This window comes from Xenopus laevis, chromosome 6L, assembly GCF_017654675.1.
Source record: "Xenopus laevis strain J_2021 chromosome 6L, Xenopus_laevis_v10.1, whole genome shotgun sequence".
NCBI classification, from domain to species: domain Eukaryota; kingdom Metazoa; phylum Chordata; class Amphibia; order Anura; family Pipidae; genus Xenopus; species Xenopus laevis.
Window position 1 is genome coordinate 80241612 of NC_054381.1, and position 14585 is coordinate 80256196.

Below are 14585 nucleotides of genomic sequence, written 5' to 3' on the forward strand. Positions count from 1 at the left end.
TGCAAAGTTTCATAATTGTACTCCTAAAACTCTGGGAGGAGTAGCGTTTAGAAAATTGCTAAAATTTCATTGGCTGTTGGTAGCTCCGCCCACTTTGGGGTGCCCCCCAACCCCAAAAATACATATTTTTATTCGGGGTGGCACCAACAATATGCGGTCCAAGTTTGGGGAGTGTCGCTTCAAAACTGTACGAGCGGCATCGATTTGAAAATTTTCCCTGTCAAAGTCAATACGAAAAACGGCGTCTTCGGTGGTCCGCCGCACGGGCGCAGTGGGTGGGATCGCTTACTAAAGCACAAGCAACGTACTTTGCTATAAAGCGAATAGGTGTGGAAAGTTTGGGGCTTGTACCCCTAAAACTGTAGGAGGAGTAGCGTTTAGAAAACCGGGGGGCGCTAATAATAATAATAACTAGATGGTGTCGTTTCTGAAGAAACCACAAGATGTTGGCTTTGAAACGCAAGAGGTGTTGGGGCCAGTTGCCCCTGGTGCATAGAGAGTACACAAAGTTGGTAGAATCTGGTTTAAAACTGTGAAAATTGAAGCAGATCAAATTGTACCATTAAAATCAATCCAAAAAACCTGATTGGCTGTTTTTGGCTCCACCCACTTTTAAAATTTGAACCCCAGTCCCCCTGTGACCGACTGTGCCAAGTTTGATATCCCTGCCATTAACTGTGAAAGAATGGCAGCAACTTATATATTGACATTGATTAGCAATAGGTAACATTTGATTGGCTGTTTTAAGCTCCACCCAGTTTTCCGAATTTTAACCCCAGTCACCCAGTCATGGTCTGTACCAAGTTTGGGGCCTCTGGCTTTAAAACTGTGAGAATGGCAGTATTTGAAACTTTTACATTGAAGTCAATAGGTAAAATCTGATTGGCTGTTATTGGCTCCGCCCACTTTTCCTAAATTTTGACCACAGTCACCCAGTGAGTAATTGTGCTGAGTTTGGGACACTTGGCATGGACGCCATAATAATAGCAGCAATTTGGCGTTTTTCATTAAGGTCAATGGCTGAAATCCAATTGGCTGTTGTTGCCTCGCCCCCTTTTTTCCCTAATTCTGAACCAGAGTCACCAAGTGACTAACACTTTAAGGTTTCGGAATCATGACATTTAACCTGTAAAAATGGCAGCAGTTTTATGTTTTTCTCTTGAAAATCAATGAATGACATTTGATTGGTTGTTGGTGGCTCCACCCACTTTTCCTAACTTTGAAGTGCAAACACCCAGTGAGCACATTTGTGATATTCGAGGTCCATGACATCAATAACGTGCAAATGGCAGCAATTTTAATTTTTCCCATTGAAATCATCAAAGAAATCTGATTGGTTGTTTTTGGCTCCACCCACTTTTCCAGATTTTGATCCCGGTCCTCCAGGGACCAACTGTGCCAAGTTTGAGGACCCTCCCATGAACAATCTAAGAGCGGCGACAGTTTTAACTTTTCCCATTGAAACAAATGGCTAATATTTGATTGGCTGTGGTAGACTCCACCCACTTTTCAAAATTTTAACCCCAGTGACCCATGGTGCCAAGTTTTGGGTCTCTGGCTTTAACACTGTGGGAATGACAGTGTTTGACATTTTCTCATTGAAGTCAATAGGGAAAATTGGCTGTTTTTGCTCCGCCCACTTTTTGGAGTCCCCAAAATGTGACAGAACTTTTCAGGTTGACCCCATGACTAAGTGACCCAAGTTTGGTGAGTGTAACTTTAATGCTGTACGAGTGGCAAAAGTTTCAAATTTCCCAATGAAAGTCTATGGGAAAAAATGGGGTCTTTGGGGGGCCGCCACAGGGCCACGGAGGGTGGGATTGCTTAACAGAGCACAAGCAATTTATTCGGGTATGAGCCGAACAAGTGTGCAAAGTTTCATAATTGTACTCCTAAAACTCTGGGAGGAGTAGCGTTTAGAAAATTGCTAAAATTTCATTGGCTGTTGGTAGCTCCGCCCACTTTGGGGTGCCCCCCCCAAAATACATATTTTTATTCGGGTGGCACCAACAATATGCGGTCCGAGTTTGGGGAGTGTAGCTTCAAAACTGTACGAGCGGCAGCGATTTGAAAATTTTCCCTGTCAAAGTCAATACGAAAAACGGCGTCTTCGGTGGTCCGCCGCACGGGCGCAGTGGGTGGGATCGCTTACTAAAGCACAAGCAACGTACTTTGCTATAAGGCGATTAGGTGTGGAAAGTTTGGTGCTTGTACCCCTAAAACTGTAGGAGGAGTAGCGTTTAGAAAACCGGGGGGCGCTAATAATAATAATAACTAGAGAGGTACATTTCCTGAAGAAAATGTGAGTGGTGCTTGCCGTGGCAAAACTCAGGCCCAAATCTGATTGGCTGTTGTTGCCCCGCCCCTTTTTTTCCTAATTGTGAACCACAGTCACTCAGTGACTAACATACCAAAGTTTGGGAATGCTGTCATTTAATGTGTAAAAATGGCAGCATTTCTATTTTTTTCTATTGAAAATCAATGAATGAAATTTGATTGGTTGTTGGTGGCTCTGCCCACTTTTTCTAAACTTGAAGTGGAAACCCCCAGCGACCACATTTGTGATATTCAAGGTCCCTGACATCAATACTGAGAGAATGGCAGCCTTCTTAATTTTTCCCATTAAAACCAATCAAAGAAATCTGATTGGTTGGTTTTGGCTCCACCCACTTTTCTTAATTTTAATCCCAGTCCCCCAGTGACCAACTGTGCCAACTTTGAGGAGGCTGCCATTAACCGTCTAAGAGCGGCAGCAGTTTAAAATTTTCCTATTTAATTGAATGGCTGAAATTTGATTGGCTGTTGTAGACTCCGCCCACTTTTTGTAAATTTTGGCCGCAGTCACCCAGTGACCCACGGTGCCAAGTTTGGGAGCTCTGGCTTTATTACTGTGAGAATTACAGCTGTTTACATTTTCTCATTGAAGTCAATAGGGAAAATCTGATTGGTTGTTTGCGGCTCCGCTCACTTTTTTGGGTCCCCAAAATAGGACAGAAAAGTCACAACACCCCATTCCCGAATAAGCTGAACGGTTTGACACCTCATTCATGGGTCTGCGACAAACTAATTATTCGATAAATTCCCCATTATAAGTCAATGGGGCAAATTTGGGGACCTCTCCTGCCCCGGGGGTAAAACTTATACCCTCGTGTGGGGTATCATCTGACACAGGTCGCAAACCTCTTCAAATGTGGTAAATTTAACGTTTCTACAAGATTCCCTCTCTGCGCTAGAATCCGTCAAAAGTTGGCCTCAATGTTAATCTATGGGACTTTTCGGGGTGGTTAATTGCCCAAAGTCATACCACCCCATTCCCGATTAAGCCGCACGATTTGACACCTCATTCATGGGTCTAGGACAAACGGTGCGGGACTAGTTACGCGCCAAACTTTCATACGGAAGAAGAATAAAAATAAGTTTGCAAGATAACAGTAGTGATGCTTTGCTTCGCAAGCACCACAAAAAAATAAGTTTGCAAGATAACAGTAGTGATGCTTTGCTTCGCAAGCACCACTAATAACTAGAGGGTGTCGTTTCTGAAGAAACCACAAGATGTTGGCTTTGAAACGCAAGAGGTGTTGGTGCATAGAGAGTACACAAAGTTGGTAGAATCTGGTTTAAAACTGTGAAAATTGAAGCAGATCAAATGGTACCATTAAAATCAATGCAAAAAACCTGATTGGCTGTTTTTGGCTCCACCCACTTTTAAAAATTGAACCCCAGTCGCCCTGTGACCGACTGTGCCAAGTTTGATGTCCCTGCCATTAACTTTGAAAGAATGGCAGCAACTTATATATTGACATTGATTAGCAATAGGTAACATTTGATTGGCTGTTTTAAGCTCCACCCAGTTTTCCGAATTTTAACCCCAGTCACCCAGTCATGGTCTGTACCAAGTTTGGGGCCTCTGGCTTTAAAACTGTGAGAATGGCAGTATGTGAAACTTTTACATTGAAGTCAATAAGTAAAATCTGATTGGCTGTTATTGGCTCCGCCCACTTTTGCTAAATTTTGACCACAGTCACCCAGTGAGTAATTGTTCTGAGCTTGGGACACTTGGCATGGACGCCATAATAATAGCAGCAATTTGGCGTTTTTCATTAAGGTCAATGGCTGAAGTCCGATTGGCTGTTGTTGCCCCGCCCCCTTTTTTCCCTAATTCTGAACCAGAGTCACCAAGTGACTAACACGTTAAGGTTTCGGAATCATAACATTTAACATGGAAAAATGGCAGCAATTTTATGTTTTTCTATTGAAAATCAATGAATGACATTTGATTGGTTGTTGGTGGCTCCACCCACTTTTCCTAACTTTGAAGTGCAAACACCCAGTGAGCACATTTGTGATATTCGAGGTCCATGACATCAATAACGTGCAAATGGCAGCAATTTTAATTTTTCCCATTGAAATCATCAAAGAAATCTGATTGGTTGTTTTTGGCTCCACCCACTTTTCCATATTTTGATCCCGGTCCTCCAGTGACCAACTGTGCTAAGTTTGAGGACCCTCCCATGAACAATCTAAGAGCGGCGACAGTTTTAACTTTTCCCATTGAAACAAATGGCTAATATTTGATTGGCTGTGGTAGACTCTGCCCACTTTTCAAAATTTTAACCCCAGTGACCCATGGTGCCAAGTTTTGGGTCTCTGGCTTTGATGTGGAAATGACAGTGTTTGACATTTTCTCATTGAAGTCAATAGGGAAAATCTGATTGGCTGTTTGTTGCCCCGCCCACTTTTTGGAGTCCCCAAAATGTGACAGAACTTTTCAGGTTGACCCCATGACTAAGTGACCCAAGTTTGGTGAGTGTAACTTTAATGCTGTACGAGTGGCAAAAGTTTCAAATTTCCCAATGAAAGTCTATGGGAAAAAATGGGGTCTTTGGGGGGCCGCCACAGGGCCACGGAGGGTGGGATTGCTTAACAGAGCACAAGCAACCTATTCGGGTATGAGCCGAACAAGTGTGCAAAGTTTCATAATTGTACTCCTAAAACTCTGGGAGGAGTAGCATTTAGAAAATTGCTAAAATTTCATTGGCTGTTGGTAGCTCCGCCCACTTTGGGGTGCCCCCCCAAAATACATATTTTTATTCGGGGTGGCACCAACAATATGCGGTCCGAGTTTGGGGAGTGTAGCTTCAAAACTGTACGAGCAGCAGTGATTTGAAAATTTTCCCTGTCAAAGTCAATACGAAAAACGGCGTCTTCGGTGGTCCGCCGCACGGGAGCAGTGGGTGGGATCACTTATTAAAGCACAAGCAATGTACTTTGCTATAAGGCGAATAGGTGTGGAAAGTTTGGCGCTTGTACCCCTAAAACTGTAGGAGGAGTAGCGTTTAGAAAACCGGGGGGCGCTAATAATAATAATAATAACTAGAGGGTGTCGTTTCTGAAGAAACCACGGGATGTTGGCTATGAAACGCTATAGGTGTCTTGCCCAGTCGCCCCCGGTGCCTAGAGAGTACACAAAGTCGGTAGAATCCGGATTAAAACGGTGAAATTTAAAGCCAATCCAATTTACCATTGAAATCCATTCAAAACAAACTGGCTATTTTTGGCTCCGCCCACTTTTAAAAATTAGCATCCCAGTCACCCCTTCACCAAATGGACCAAGTTTGAGCACTCTTACATTAACAGTGTAAGATTGACAGGAATTTAAATATTCCCATTGAATAGCGTTTGGTAAAATGTGATTGGCTGTCTTAAGCTCCGCCCAGTTTTCTGAATTTTAACCCCAGTTACCTAGTCATGGTCAGTGCCAAGTTTGGGGCCTCCGGTTTTAAAACTGTGAGAACGGCGGTAATACAAAATTTTACATTAAAGTCAAGAGGTGAAAACTGATTGGCTGTTTTTGGCTCCACCCACTTTTCCTAAATTTTGACCGCAGTCACCCAGTGAGTAATTGAGCCAAGTTTGGTACACCTAGCATTTAAACCGTGATAATAGCAGCAGTTTATCATTTTTAATTAAGGTCAATGGCTGAAATCTGATTGGCTGTTGTTTGCCCCGCCCCTTTTTTTTTCCTAATTGTGAACCACAGTCACTCAGTGACTAACATTCCAAAGTTTGGGAATGCTGTCATTTATTGTGTAAAAAATGGCAGCATTTTTATTTTTTTCTATTGAAAATCAATGAATGAAATTCGATTGGTTGTTGGTGGCTCCGCCCACTTTTTCTAAACTTGAAGTGGAAACCCCCAGCGACCACATTTGTGATATTCAAGGTCCCTGACATCAATACTGAGAGAATGGCAGCCTTTTTAATTGTTCTCATTAAAATCAATCAAAGAAATCTGATTGGTTGGTTTTGGCTCCACCCACTTTTCTTAATTTTAATCCCAGTCCCCAGTGACCAAACTGTGCCAAGTTTGAGGACCCTGCCATTAACCGTCTAAGAGCGGCAGCAGTTTAACATTTTTCCTATTTATTTGAATGGCTGAAATTTGATTGGCTGTTTGTAGACTCCGCCCACTTTAGGTAAATTTTAGCCGAGTCACCCAGTGACCCACGGTGCCAAGTTTGGGAGAGCTCTAGCTTTAATACTGTGAGAATTACAGCTGTTTACATTTTCTCATTGAAGTCAATAGGGAAAATCTGATTGGTTGTTTGCGGCTCCGCCCACTTTTTTGGGTCCCCAAAATAGGACAGAATTTTTCAGTTTCACCCCATGACTAAATGAGCCAAGTTTGGTGAGTGTAACTTCAAAGCTGTACAAGTGGCAAAAGTTTCAAGTTTTCCAATGAAAGTCTATGGGGAAAAAAGGGGGTCGTCGGGGGGTCGCCACAGGGGCACGGAGGTGGGATCGCTTAACAAAGCACAAGCAACCTATTCGAATATGAGTCGAACAAGTGTGCAAAGTTTCATAATTGTACTCCTAAAACTCTGGGAGGAGTAGCGTTTAGAAAATTGGCTCAATTTTCATTGGGCGTTGGTAGCTCCGCCCACTTTGGGGTGCCCCCCCAAAATACTTATTTTTATTCGGGGGTGACATCAACTATATGTGGTCCGAAGTTTGGGGACTGTATCTTCAAAACTGTACAAGTGGGGCAGCGATTTGAAATTTTTCCCCTGTCAATTCTCAATGGGAAAAAAGGGGTCGTCGGGGGGTCGCCACAGGGGCGGGGTGGGTCCCCAAAATAGGACAGAATGGTGGGTCCCCAAAATAGGACAGAATTTTTCAGCTTCACCCCATGACTAAATGACCCAAGTTTGGTGAGTGTAACTTCAAAGCTGTACAAGTGGCAAAAGTTTCAAGTTTTCCAATGAAAGTCTATGGGGAAAAATGGGGTCGTCGGGGGGTCGCCACAGGGGCACGAGGGTGGGATCGCTAACAAAGCACAAGCAACCTATTCGGGTATGAGCCGAAACAAGTGTGCAAAGTATCATAATTGGTACTCCTAAAACCTCTGGGAGAGTAGCGTATAGATAAATGCTAAATTTTCATTGGGCGTTGGTAGCTCCGCCCACTTTGGGGGTGCCCCCCAAAATACTTATTTTTATTCGGGGGTGACATCAACAATATGTGGTCCGAGTTTGGGGGACTGTATCTTCAAAACTGTACGAGTGGCGGCGATTTGAAATTTTTCCCTGTCAAAGTCAATGGGAAAAAAGGGCGGTCGTCCGGTGGGTGCCACCAGGGGCGGGTGTGTTGGTTGGAATCGCTTATTAAACCAGAAGCAACGTACTTTGCTATAAGAGGAATAAGTGTGGAAAGTTTGGCGCTTGCACCCCTAAAACTGTAGGAGGAGTAGCGTTTAGAAAATGGGGTTCGCCAATAATAATAATAAGAAGAAGAAGAAGAAGAACGAGCTGAACTCGAAGAACAGTATGTTGGCTATTTCATAGCCAACATAATAACTAGAGAGGTACATTTCCTGAAGAAAATGTGAGTGGTGCTTGCCGTGGCAAAACTCAGGCCCCCCATATATGTTGGGTGTCTTGCCCAGTCGCCCCTGGTGCCTAGAGAGTACACAAAGTCGGTAGAATCCGGATTAAACCGGTGAAATTTAAAGCCAACCAAATTTTACCATTGAAATCAATCCAAACAAACTGGCTATTTTTGGCTCCGCCCACTTTTAAAAATTTGCAACCCAGTCACCAAATGGACCAAGTTTGAGCACTCTTACATTAACAGTGTAAGAATGACAGGAATTTAAATATTCCCATTGAATAGCGTTAGGTAAAATTTGATTGGCTGTCTTAAGCTCCGCCCATTTTTCTGAATTTTAACCCCAGTTACCTAGTCATGGTCAGTGCCAAGTTTGGGGCCTCCGGTTTTAAAACTGTGAGAACGGCGGTAATCAAAAATTTTACATTGAAGTCAATAGGTGAAAACGGATTGGCTGTTTATGGCTCCACCCACTTTTCCTAAATTTTGACCGCAGTCACCCAGTGAGTAATTGAGCCAAGTTTGGTACACCTAGCATTTAAACCGTGATAATAGCAGCAGTTTATCATTTTTCATTAAGGTCAAAGGCTGAAATCTGATTGGCTGTTGTTGCCCCGCCCCTTTTTTTCCTAATTGTGAACCACAGTCACTCAGTGACTAACATACCAAAGTTTGGGAATGCTGTCATTTAATGTGTAAAAATGGCAGCATTTCTATTTTTTTCTATTGAAAATCAATGAATGAAATTTGATTGGTTGTTGGTGGCTCTGCCCACTTTTTCTAAACTTGAAGTGGAAACCCCCAGCGACCACATTTGTGATATTCAAGGTCCCTGACATCAATACTGAGAGAATGGCAGCCTTCTTAATTTTTCCCATTAAAACCAATCAAAAGAAATCTGATTGGTTGGTTTTGGCTCCACCCACTTTTCTTAATTTTAATCCCAGTCCCCCAGTGACCAACTGTGCCAACTTTGAGGAGGCTGCCATTAACCGTCTAAGAGCGGCAGCAGTTTAAAATTTTCCTATTTAATTGAATGGCTGAAATTTGATTAGCTGTTGTAGACTCCGCCCACTTTTTGTAAATTTTGGCCGCAGTCACCCAGTGACCCACGGTGCCAAGTTTGGAGCTCTGGCTTTATTACTGTGAGAATTACAGCTGTTTACATTTTCTCATTGAAGTCAATAGGGAAAATCTGATTGGTTGTTTGCGGCTCCGCTCACTTTTTTGGGTCCCCAAAATAGGACAGAAAAGTCACAACACCCCATTCCCGAATAAGCTGAACGGTTTGACACCTCATTCATGGGTCTGCGACAAACTAATTATTCGATAAATTCCCCATTATAAGTCAATGGGGCAAATTTGGGGACCTCTCCTGCCCCGGGGGTAAAACTTATACCCTCGTGTGGGGTATCATCTGACACAGGTCGCAAACCTCTTCAAATGTGGTAAATTTAACGTTTCTACAAGATTCCCTCTCTGCGCTAGAATCCGTCAAAAGTTGGCCTCAATGTTAATCTATGGGACTTTTCGGGGTGGTTAATTGCCCCCGCAAGGGGCAATTAACCACCCACCCCTTAGAAAAGTCATACCACCCCATTCCCGATTAAGCCGCACGATTTGACACCTCATTCATGGGTCTAGGACAAACGGTGCGGGACTAGTTACGCGCCAAACTTTCATACGGAAGAAGAATAAAAATAAGTTTGCAAGATAACAGTAGTGATGCTTTGCTTCGCAAGCACCACTAACTAGAGGGTGTCGTTTCTGAAGAAACCACAAGATGTTGGCTTTGAAACGCAAGAGGTGTTGGGGCCAGTCGCCCCTGGTGCATAGAGAGTACACAAAGTTGGTAGAATCTGGTTTAAAACTGTGAAAATTGAAGCAGATCAAATGGTACCATTAAAATCAATCCAAAAAACCTGATTGGCTGTTTTTGGCTCCACCCACTTTTAAAAATTGAACCCCAGTCGCCCTGTGACCGACTGTGCCAAGTTTGATGTCCCTTCCATTAACTGTGAAAGAATGGCAGCAACTTATATATTGACATTGATTAGCAATAGGTAACATTTGATTGGCTGTTTTAAGCTCCACCCAGTTTTCCGAATTTTAACCCCAGTCACCCAGTCATGGTCTGTACCAAGTTTGGGGCCTCTGGCTTTAAAACTGTGAGAATGGCAGTATGTGAAACTTTTACATTGAAGTCAATAGGTAAAATCTGATTGGCTGTTATTGGCTCCGCCCACTTTTCCTAAATTTTGACCACAGTCACCCAGTGAGTAATTGTGCTGAGCTTGGGACACTTGGCATGGACGCCATAATAATAGCAGCAATTTGGCGTTTTTCATTAAGGTCAATGGCTGAAGTCCGATTGGCTGTTGTTGCCCCGCCCCCTTTTTTCCCTAATTCTGAACCAGAGTCACCAAGTGACTAACACTTTAAGGTTTCGGAATCATAACATTTAACATGGAAAAATGGCAGCAATTTTATGTTTTTCTATTGAAAATCAATGAATGACATTTGATTGGTTGTTAGTGGCTCCACCCACTTTTCCTAACTTTGAAGTGCAAACACCCAGTGAGCACATTTGTGATATTCGAGGTCCATGACATCAATAACGTGCAAATGGCAGCAATTTTAATTTTTCCCATTGAAATCATCAAAGAAATCTGATTGGTTGTTTTTGGCTCCACCCACTTTTCCAGATTTTGATCCCGGTCCTCCAGTGACCAACTGTGCTAAGTTTGAGGACCCTCCCATGAACAATCTAAGAGCGGCGACAGTTTTAACTTTTCCCATTGAAACAAATGGCTAATATTTGATTGGCTGTGGTAGACTCCGGCCAGTTTTCAAAATTTTAACCCCAGTGACCCATGGTGCCAAGTTTTGGGTCTCTGGCTTTAACACTGTGGAAATGACAGTGTTTGACATTTTCTCATTGAAGTCAATAGGGAAAATCTGATTGGCTGTTTGTTGCCCCGCCCACTTTTTGGAGTCCCCAAAATGTGACAGAACTTTTCAGGTTGACCCCATGACTAAGTGACCCAAGTTTGGTGAGTGTAACTTTAATGCTGTACGAGTGGCAAAAGTTTCAAATTTCCCAATGAAAGTCTATGGGAAAAAATGGGGTCTTTGGGGGGCCGCCACAGGGCCACGGAGGGTGGGATTGCTTAACAGAGCACAAGCAACCTATTCGGGTATGAGCCGAACAAGTGTGCAAAGTTTCATAATTGTACTTCTAAAACTCTGGGAGGAGTAGCGTTTAGAAAATTGCTAAAATTTCATTGGCTGTTGGTAGCTCCGCCCACTTTGGGGTGCCCCCCCAAAATACATATTTTTATTCGGGGTGGCACCAACAATATGCGGTCCGAGTTTGGGGAGTGTAGCTTCAAAACTGTACGAGCGGCAGTGATTTGAAAATTTTCCCTGTCAAAGTCAATACGAAAAACGGCGTCTTCGGTGGTCCGCCGCACGGGGGCAGTGGGTGGGATCGCTTATTAAAGCACAAGCAATGTACTTTGCTATAAAGCGAATAGGTGTGGAAAGTTTGGCGCTTGTACCCCTAAAACTGTAGGAGGAGTAGCGTTTAGAAAACCGGGGGGCGCTAATAATAATAATAATAATAAGAAGAAGAATAAGAACGAGCTTAACTAGTAGATCAAGATGTTGGCTTTTTCAAAGCCAACATAATAATAATAAGAATAAGAACGAGCTGAACTAGTAGATCGAGATGTTGGCTTTTTCAAAGCCAACATAATAACTAGATGGTGTCGTTTCTGAAGAAACCACAAGATGTTGGCTTTGAAACGCAAGAGGTGTTGGGGCCAGTCGCCCCTGGTGCATAGAGAGTACACAAAGTTGGTCGAATCTGGTTTAAAACGGTGAAAATTGAAGCAGATCAAATTGTACCATTAAAATCAATCCAAAAAACCTGATTGGCTGTTTTTGGCTCCACCCACTTTTAAAATTTGAACCCCAGTCCCCCTGTGACCGACTGTGCCAAGTTTGATGTCCCTGCCATTAACTGTGAAAGAATGGCAGCAACTTATATATTGACATTGATTAGCAATAGGTAACATTTGATTGGCTGTTTTAAGCTCCACCCAGTTTTCCGAATTTTAACCCCAGTCACCCAGTCATGGTCTGTACCAAGTTTGGGGCCTCTGGCTTTAAAACTGTGAGAATGGCAGTATTTGAAACTTTTACATTGAAGTCAATAGGTAAAATCTGATTGGCTGTTATTGGCTCCACCCACTTTTCCTAAATTTTGACCACAGTCACCCAGTGAGTAATTGTGCTGAGTTTGGGACACTTGGCATGGACGCCATAATAATAGCAGCAATTTGGCGTTTTTCATTAAGGTCAATGGCTGAAGTCCGATTGGCTGTTGTTGCCCCGCCCCCTTTTTTTCCTAATTCTGAACCAGAGTCACCAAGTGACTAACACTTTAAGGTTTCGGAATCATGACATTTAACCTGTAAAAATGGCAGCAGTTTTATGTTTTTCTCTTGAAAATCAATGAATGACATTTGATTGGTTGTTGGTGGCTCCACCCACTTTTCCTAACTTTGAAGTGCAAACACCCAGTGAGCACATTTGTGATATTCGAGGTCCATGACATCAATAACGTGCAAATGGCAGCAATTTTAATTTTTCCCATTGAAAGCATCAAAGAAATCTGATTGGTTGTTTTTGGCTCCACCCACTTTTCCAGATTTTGATCCCGGTCCTCCAGTGACCAAACTGTGCCAAGTTTGAGGACCCTCCCATGAACAATCTAAGAGCGGCGACAGTTTTATCTTTTCCCATTGAAACAAATGGCTAATATTTGATTGGCTGCGGTAGACTCCGCCCACTTTTCCAAATTTTAACCCCAGTGACCCATGGTGCCAAGTTTTGGGTCTCTGGCTTTAACACTGTGGGAATGACAGTGTTTGACATTTTCTCATTGAAGTCAATAGGGAAAATCTGATTGGCTGTTTGTTGCTCCGCCCACTTTTTGGAGTCCTCAAAATGTGACAGAACTTTTCAGGTTGACCCCATGACTAAGTGACCCAAGTTTGGTGAGTGTAACTTTAATGCTGTACGAGTGGCAAAAGTTTCAAATTTCCCAATGAAAGTCTATGGGAAAAAATGGGGTCTTTGGGGGGCCGCCACAGGGCCACGGAGGGTGGGATTGCTTAACAGAGCACAAGCAATCTATTCGGGTATGAGCCGAACAAGTGTGCAAAGTTTCATAATTGTACTCCTAAAACTCTGGGAGGAGTAGCGTTTAGAAAATTGCTAAAATTTCATTGGCGGTTGGTAGCTCCGCCCACTTTGGGGTGCCCCCCCAAAATACATATTTTTATTCGGCGGTGGCACCAACAATATGCGGTCCGAGTTTGGGGAGTGTAGCTTCAAAACTGTACGAGCGGCAGCGATTTGAAAATTTTCCCTGTCAAAGTCAATACGAAAAACGGCGTCTTCGGTGGTCCGCCGCACGGGCGCAGTGGGTGGGATCGCTTACTAAAGCACAAGCAACGTACTTTGCTATAAGGCGAATAGGTGTGGAAAGTTTGGCGCTTGTACCCCTAAAACTGTAGGAGGAGTAGCGTTTAGAAAACCGGGGGGCGCTAATAATAATAAGAACTAGAGAGGTACATTTCCTGAAGAAAATGTGAGTGGTGCTTGCCGTGGCAAAACTCAGGCCCCCCATATATGTTGGGTGTCTTGCCCAGTCGCCCCTGGTGCCTAGAGAGTACACAAAGTCGGTAGAATCCGGATTAAACCGGTGAAATTTAAAGCCAACCAAATTTTACCATTGAAATCAATCCAAACAAACTGGCTATTTTTGGCTCCGCCCACTTTTAAAAATTTGCAACCCAGTCACCAAATGGACCAAGTTTGAGCACTCTTACATTAACAGTGTAAGAATGACAGGAATTTAAATATTCCCATTGAATAGCGTTAGGTAAAATTTGATTGGCTGTCTTAAGCTCCGCCCATTTTTCTGAATTTTAACCCCAGTTACCTAGTCATGGTCAGTGCCAAGTTTGGGGCCTCCGGTTTTAAAACTGTGAGAACGGCGGTAATCAAAAATTTTACATTGAAGTCAATAGGTGAAAACGGATTGGCTGTTTATGGCTCCACCCACTTTTCCTAAATTTTGACCGCAGTCACCCAGTGAGTAATTGAGCCAAGTTTGGTACACCTAGCATTTAAACCGTGATAATAGCAGCAGTTTATCATTTTTCATTAAGGTCAAAGGCTGAAATCTGATTGGCTGTTGTTGCCCCGCCCCTTTTTTTCCTAATTGTGAACCACAGTCACTCAGTGACTAACATACCAAAGTTTGGGAATGCTGTCATTTAATGTGTAAAAATGGCAGCATTTCTATTTTTTTCTATTGAAAATCAATGAATGAAATTTGATTGGTTGTTGGTGGCTCCGCCCACTTTTTCTAAACTTGAAGTGGAAACCCCCAGCGACCACATTTGTGATATTCAAGGTCCCTGACATCAATACTGAGAGAATGGCAGCCTTCTTAATTTTTCCCATTAAAACCAATCAAAGAAATCTGATTGGTTGGTTTTGGCTCCACCCACTTTTCTTAATTTTAATCCCAGTCCCCCAGTGACCAACTGTGCCAATTTTGAGGAGGCTGCCATTAACCGTCTAAGAGCGGCAGCAGTTTAAAATTTTCCATTTAATTGAAT

General features: G+C 43.0%; 1 protein-coding gene across 1 annotated transcript in view; it reads left to right on the plus strand.

The window, feature by feature from the left end:
* The window catches only part of fbxl7.L (F-box and leucine-rich repeat protein 7 L homeolog), a 326638-nt gene that overhangs the window by 178961 nt on the left and 133092 nt on the right, over positions 1-14585 (plus strand). The window lies entirely within an intron of this gene.